We start from the raw sequence: 8,200 nt of genomic DNA on the forward strand, positions 1-8,200 counted from the left end.
CTGGCGTTCAACGCCAGTTCTTGTGCCAGTTTGGGCGTTGAATGCCCAGTAAGGTCTTCCTTATTAGCGTTCAACACCATTAAAAGTATAGCATTGGGCGTTGAACGCCCAATAAGGACTTCCTTACTGGCATTCAACGCCAAGAATGGCATATCATTGGGCGTTGAACGCCCATTAGAGATCTCATTATTAGCATTCAATGCCAGATTTCTCCCTTCAGGTTCGGCCTCAGCTTCAGTAGTGATGACCTTGCACTCTTCTCTTAGGTTTACTTTAGTGTTACTAGGAAGAGTGTTAGGAGGAGTCTCAGGGATTCTCTTGCTCAGTTGACCCACTTGTACCTCCAAATTTCTGATGGAGGATCTTGTTTCAGTTATGAAACTATGTGTGGTCATAGAGAGGTTGGAGACTATAGTGACTAAGTTAGAAAGGCTCTGCCTAGGAGTCTCCATATGTTCCTGAGAAGATGGGAATGGTGGCCTGTTATTGAACCTAGTCTGGGTTCTTCCACCTTGATTATTATTGAAGCCTTGCTGAGGCTTCTGTTGATTCTTCCATGAAAGGTTAGTATGATTCCTCCATGATAGATTGTAGGTGTTTCGATAGGGTTCTCCCATGTAATTCACCTCCTCCATTGAAGGTTGATCTGGATCATAAGTTTCTCCTTTAGAGGAAGCTTCTTAGGTGCTGTCAGCTACAGCTTGCATTCCAGTCAAATGCTGAGAGATCATATTGACCTGTTGGGTCAAGATCTAGTTCTGAGCTAATATGGCATTCAGAGTGTCTACTTCAAGAACTCCTTTCTTCTGAGCTGCCCCATTGTTCACAGGGTTTCTCTCAGAGGTGTACATGAATTGGTTGTTTGTAACCATCTCAATAAGTTCTTTTGCCTTTTCAAGCATTTTCTTCAGGTGGAGTGATCCACCTGTAGAGCTGTCCAATGATATTTTGGACATCTCAGACAAACCATCATAGAATATACCTAGGATAGACCATTCTGATAGCATGTCAGGAGGACATCTCCTGATCAATTGCTTGTATCTTTTTCAGGATTCATAGAGGGATTCACCTTCTTTTTGTCTGAAGGTTTGAACTTCCACTCTGATTTTGCTAATCTTCTGAGGTGGAAAGAACTTGGCTAAGAAAGCATTACTAATTTTTTCCAAGAGTCTAGGCTTTCTTTAGGTTGAGAGTCCAACCATATCCTAGCTCTGTCTCTAACCGCAAAGGCAAAGAGCATAAGTATATAGACCTCAGGATCCACTCCATTGGTCTTTACAGTGTCACAGATTTGCAAGAATTCAGATAGTAATTGATATGGATCTTCTAGTAGAAGTCCATGGAACTTCAATTCTGTTGCATTAGAGAGACTAACTGAGGCTTAAACTCAAAGTTATTTGCTCTAATGGTAGGTATGGAGATACTTCTTCCATAGAAATAAAAAGTTGTATGGTATAGTCACCAAGAACCTTTCTTACATCTTCTTCATTGTTAGGCTCGGCTGCCATGTTTTCAGCTTCTTGTTCGAAAATCTTTGTGAGATTTCCTTCGGAGTGTTGTGCTTTAGCTTATTGCAAACGCTTCTTTAAGGTCTTCTCAGGTTCAGGATCAAGATTAAAAAGAAGTTATTTATCTCTGTTTCTGCTCATAAACAAGAAAAAGAAAACCAAGAAAGAAGAAGAAAAGAAGTCTCTACGTCACAGTATAGAGAATTTCTTGTGAGATGTGAAGAAGAAAGAAGAATGATGATAGAAGAATGAAAATAGAGAGAAGAGAAAAAGAATTCGAAAATTAGAAGTAAAAAGAGAAATGAGAAACAAAGATATTTTAATTCTAGTTTCTCTTTTTGTTTATTACTTAAAACTTGAAAACAAGAATCAAATTAAGAGTTAAGATAACTAATTAATTAAAAAAGATTTAAAAATTGAAAGGTGATTTTCGAAAAAGAGGATAGAGAAATAGAAGAGAGTTTTCGAAAATAGGAGAGAGAGGAATTAGTTAGAAAATTTTGAAAAAGAAGAAAGAGAAATTAAGTAACTAATTAAGAAAGATTTGAAAACAAGATAAGATAGGAGATTAGAAAAGATTTGAATTTAAAATTTAAAATTAGAAAAGATAAGATAGAAATTGAAAAGATTTGAAAAAGATTTAATTTTAAAATTTGAAATTAGAAAAGATAAGATAAGAATTTGAAAAGATTTGAAAATAGATTTGAAATAGATAAGATTTGAAATTGATTTTTGAAAAAGATTTGATTTTGAAATTTGAAATTTTAAATTTTAAATTTTGAAATTGAATTTTAAAATTTGAATTTGAAATAAGATAAGATAAGATAGTGATTTGAAAAAGATATGATTTTTGAAAATATTTAAATGAAGATAAGATAAGATAGTAATTTTGAAATTAAAATTTGAAATCTTTTTGATATTTTCAAAAATTAAGATAAAAAGGATATTTTTTTTTGAATTCATGAAGAAAGAGAAAAACAACTAAATGACACTAAACTTAAAATTTTTAGATGTAAGACTCTAAATTTTCAAAAATTGAAAAAGAAAAATACCAAAAGACACCAAACTTAAAAATTTAAAGATCAAAATAAGAAAAGAAACAAGAACAACTTGAATGCCAAGAAAGAACACAAAGAGCAAGTTAGAAAATTCAAAGAAATAAAGAACACACACAAGACACCAAACTTAAGATTTAACACTAGACTCAAACAAAAGACACTATTTTTGAAAATTTTTGGAAAAAGACTCAAGAAATTCGAAACTTTTACTAAGAACAAGAACTAAAGACTCAAACAAAAAGATAAAGATCAACAAGAAAAGAAAAGATTTTTGAAAAATTTATTTGATTTTTGAATTTTTTTTGAAAAAGAAAATAAAAGACTCAAATAAAATTAAAAACAATACCTAATCTAAGCAACAAAATAATCCCTTAGTTTGTTCAAACTTGAACAATCCCCGACAACGACGCTAAAAACTTGGTGCACGGATTTCCACACTCCGCACAACTGAACCAGCAAGTGCAGTGGGTCGTCCAAGTAATACCTGAGGTGAGTCAGGGTCAATCCCACGAGGATTGTCGGCTTGGATCAAACAGTGGTTATCTTGTAAATCTTAGTTAGGCGGATAGAAAAGTTGTTTGGTTGTTTAAGCCCATAAAAGTAAAATAAAGATAACGTTACTCAGTGGTTGTGAATTCAATGATAAGAAGATGGTTAAGGCTTCGGAGATGCTCTGCTCTTCTGGATCAATGCTTTCTTACTGTCTACTCCAACTATGAATGATTTCTTCTATAGCAGGCTGTATGTGATCAATGCCGGTTGAGAGGCCGTTAATCTTCCTCTAGGCTAAACACCAGGTTTAGTGCGCATCCAGTCTGAATGAGGGTGAAGCTCTTGCAGTTCATTCCCTTGGTGATCCTACTCAAAACGCTACAGACAAGGTCGAATCTTTCGGATCAGAGAATGATGCACCTTGGTTCTAGCCTTTACCACAAAGACCCTAATCTCCCCATACCTTAGCTGAACTGATGTCTCGAGAAGTCCCCAACGAAGTCGTGGATTAGCCATCTAAGAGATGTATCCTCAAGCTAGTGGTTCATTGATATCCGATGAAAGACGCTCGCTGAACCCATGTAGAATAGAGATAACTTGTGACGATTCAACTCATTCATAAGGTTGAGGAACGAAGATACATCTTAAAAGATAATCAAACACGAATTGAAATAGAACAGTAGTACTTTTATTAATCCATAAAACTTAGCAGAGCTCCTAACCTTAACCTAGGATTAGTGGCTCATACTGCACATAATAGTATTCAAAATAAATAGGGAGGAAGAAGATAATGGGGAGGAAGATGATCCTAAACATGGTTGATCTTCTCCTATGATAGGCTTAGGCTTGTAGTGCAAAAATCTACTTCTGGGGCCCACTTGGTGAGTGTTTTGGCTGAGCTTGAGTGTCTCCCACGTGCTAGTGTCCCTTAGGGGTGTTGAACGCTGGCTAGGGACCCCCTTTTGGGCGTTAAACTCCAGTTGCTCCTTTGTGGGCGCTGGACCCCAGGAATAGGGCTGGTGGCTTGCGTTGAACGCCAGTTTTGGGCCTTTATTTACGAAACAAAATATATACTATTATATATTTCTGAAAAGCCCTGTATGTTAGCTTTCCATAGCTGTTGAGATTGCACCATTTGGATCTTTGTAGCTCCAAAAAAGCTCTTTTGAGTGTACGGAGGTCAGATCCTAACAGCATCTACAGTCTTTTCTCTGCTTCTGAATTAGACTTCTGCTCAAGCTCTTCAATTTCAGCCAGAAAATACCTGAAATCACCATATAACACACAAACTCAAAGTAGAATCCAAAAATGGAAATTTTGTACTAAAACCTTTGAAAACTTAATAAAACTTAAACAAAACATAACAAAAACTATATGAAAATGACATCAAAAAGCGTATAAAATATCCGCTCATCAGTACCATAAATAGAAAGATTTTCTGATAATGCCTTAAATCTGATTTCTTCTTATTTTTTCTTTCTAGCTAACACCTTTTTCTTCTAGGATGTGAACCCTAACATAGCCATCTTGTCATGCGTGGGTGAGAGAAGAGAAGAAAGAGAACAGAGAATTGGTTTAGTGGAGAAGGGATTAGTTCAGATGCAAATGGAATTTCATTGCTTTAGTTAGCTACCAATTCAAATTGATTGAATGGACTTGGATCTCTTCTTGGGCTTGTTATAAATCATGGGCTTGATTCATCAGTTTGTGACCTGAAGCCCTCCTTGATTTCTCATGGAGCCAGCCACTTGTTTTATGGATCTGGACAATTAGTGGGCTTCTCTTTCTCCTTGTTGCTACATCTGAAACAACATAGATTTTCATACGAACAAAGCCTTTCTTTGTTTCATGGGTTTGGACTGCTGCACAATTATTTTGGGCCTGCATCACTAAATAAAATAATTAAACCTAATTGTATTCTTAACTCAACAATTTCCCCCTTGATCCCCCTTGATGACAAACATTTTATATGAGGTAATAATTAAAGGAATTAAATTAGAAAAGGTTCAGAAACTTCCTTTTGATGATTCCAGATTTAATTGATGTGCTCCCCCTCTCTTTCATAAGGGTTGTTCCCCGTTAATGTATGCTTATCGCTTAACCTGAGGGTACAATCAATAATGCCAACAAAATAATCCAATGTGTATATATGCTTTTCTAGAATTCTATGATTGCAAAAAATTATAATAATCCATACAAAGAAATATTACAAACTGTTTAAAATAATTTTGTATGGCATCATGGTAAGCAACAAAAAAAAAAAACCTATAAGTATTCATGAACTAACAGTGGCTTAAATTCAAGCAAGTTCAGTTCACAAACTCAAGGTAATTCACAAACACAAGACTAATCAAAACTGATATCCAATAATTTCAGTAAGTCTTATGTCTTATCAAGTCTTATATATATATTTTCCTCGCCCTTTTGTCATCAAGGTGGAAAAAATAAAACAAAAATAGAACCTGCAAAATAGTGTGTCATAAGCATGTAAAAACTAAATGTTGCGTCTTGAAATATAAAAAATTTGGAAGAGAAATGAAGATCATATTTCAACCAACAACACCATAGTTATGAGAAAGTAGTACTACCAGTACAAAAAAATTATCAAATAAAGAAAAATTCATGATGTGCAAAGACCAATTCTTGGTAAAAACTCATATAGACCAAAAAGAGAGTTTCAGAAAACAAAAGTAACCACATGTGTAATTAGATTCAAGCATGATCCATGTCCTTTTCTACTCTTCAAAATTCAAATCACTCATATCTTATCCAACAAATGTCTCTTTGACTTGCAAAACAAAGCTTTCAAACAAGACATTAGCACAATTTAAAACAAAGAATCATAACTCAAAATGTCTAAACTTGTTCTTAATTTACAAAACCTGTCTTCAGCCAGAGGTTTAGTAAATACATCAGCCAATTGTTCCTCTGATTTAACAACTTGAATACTTATATTTCCTTTTCGAACATGTTCCCTAATTGAGTGAAATCTTACTTCAATGTGTTTTGTTCTAGAGTGTAAAACAGGATTTTTAGAAATATTAATAGCACTCATGTTATCACAAAATAAGGGAATATTATCAGCATTCAATTTATAATCAGCTAATTGTATTTTCAACCACAACAATTGGGAACAGCAAGAAGATGCAGCAATGTATTCGGCTTCTGCAGTGGAGAGAGCCACCGTGGACTACTTCTTACTTGACCATACATTTAATGAACTGCCCAGAAAATAGCATATACCAGAAGTACTTCTTCTATCAATTCTGTCTCCAGCAAAATCTGCATCACAATAACCATTTGCAAAAAATTTATCAGACCTAGGATACCATAAACCATAGTTAGATGTGCCATGTACATATCTAATGATTCTTTTTATTGCAGAAAAATGTAATTCTTTAGGTTGTGATTGGAATCTAGAACAAACTCCAACACTTTGTATAATATCAGGTCTAGAGGATGTAAGATAGAAGAAAGAATCTATCATGCCTCTGTACCTAGTTTCATCAATATCTTTCTCAAATTCATCCTTATCTAACTGAGAGTTTGGATACATGGGAGTGCCCATAGGTTTGGCATTCTCCATTCCAAACTTCATAACTAGTTCCTTGGCATACTTCTCTTGATGAATGAAAATACCAGTTGAAATTTGTTTAATTCGAAGCTCAAGAAAAAAGTTAAGTTCCCCCATCATACTCATGTCAAATTCACTAGTCACGAGTTTTTCAAAATCAGTGCAAAGGGACTCATCGGCTGAACCAAATATTATGTCATCAACATAAATTTGAAATAGAATAAAAGAATCATTAGAATTCTTAATGAATAGAGTAGTGTCTGTGATGCCTCTTTGAAAATTATTTTTCAAAAGGAAAGAACTAAGTCTTTCATACCAAGCTCTAGGAGCTTGCTGTAAACCATAAAGTGCTTTGGAAAGCTTGAAAACATGATTTGGAAATTCTTTATTTTCAACTAGGGGGATGTGCCACATACACTTCTCTATCAATCACACCATTTAAGAATGTACATTTCACATCCATTTGAAAAAGTTTAAAACCATAATGGGCAGCATATGCAAGGAGAAGTCATATAGCTTCTATTCGGGCCACAGGAGCAAATGATTCATCAAAATCTATCCCTTCTTCTTGATCATATCCTTGTGCCACCAATCTAGCTTTGTTCCTTGCTATACTTCCATTCTCATTTAGTTTGTTCCTGAAAATCCATTTAGTATCTGTCACTTTCTTTTCAATTCGATCCGATACAAGAGTCTACACTTGATTCTTCTCAAATTGCTGCAGCTCTTCCTCCATGGCTTTGACTGAAGAAGGATCACCTAGAGCCTCTTGGATAGTTTGAGGTTCAATTTGAGAGAGAAGTGCCAAATTTGTTTTCTTCCGGTACTCTTCTTGTTGAGGATCTTGTAGTGACACCTTGAGAGGGATCCCCAATGATGAATTCTTGAGGATAGTTCTTTAGAAATCTCCATTCACGGGATCTTGATGATTTAGGAATAGATTCAGCTTGAGATGGTTCAGTTTGGTTGACATTCCCAGAAATTTCATCAATTGCAGAAGATAAAATCAAATTGTCTCCTACAGAATCGTCTGCATCAGCTGAGACAAGGGCAGATTGCACAAATTCAGATTGGTCTTAATTAAGGACTTCACTCATGTTATTTTTCACTTGATTTTCTGCATTACAATCTTCTAAAACACTTGGAATAGCATTAGAATCACAAAATGTAACATGTATGGATTCCTCAATTATTCTAGCATCTTGATGGTAGACTCTATAAGCTTTGCTAGTTGTGGAATAACCAAAAAAATACATTCATAGGCATTTGGATCAAATTTTCCTAAATTATTTTTGGTATTTAAAACAAAGCACTTGCATCCAAAGATATGAAAATATTTTAGATTTGGTGGATTTCCTTTCCATAGTTCATAAGGAGTTTTCTTTAAAAACTTCCTAATGATGGTTCTATTCAAAATGTAGCATTCCGTATTCATGGCTTCAGCCCAAAGAAACTTAGAAACTTCACTTTCACATAACATGGCCCTTGCCATTTCTTGAAGACTTCGATTCCTTCTCTCAACAACACCATTTTGTTATGGTGTTCTTGGACAAAAAAAATTATGTGAA

Source organism: Arachis ipaensis, chromosome B10 (assembly GCF_059453495.1).
Source record: "Arachis ipaensis isolate K30076 ecotype BB chromosome B10, ASM5945349v1, whole genome shotgun sequence".
Taxonomy (NCBI): domain Eukaryota; kingdom Viridiplantae; phylum Streptophyta; class Magnoliopsida; order Fabales; family Fabaceae; genus Arachis; species Arachis ipaensis.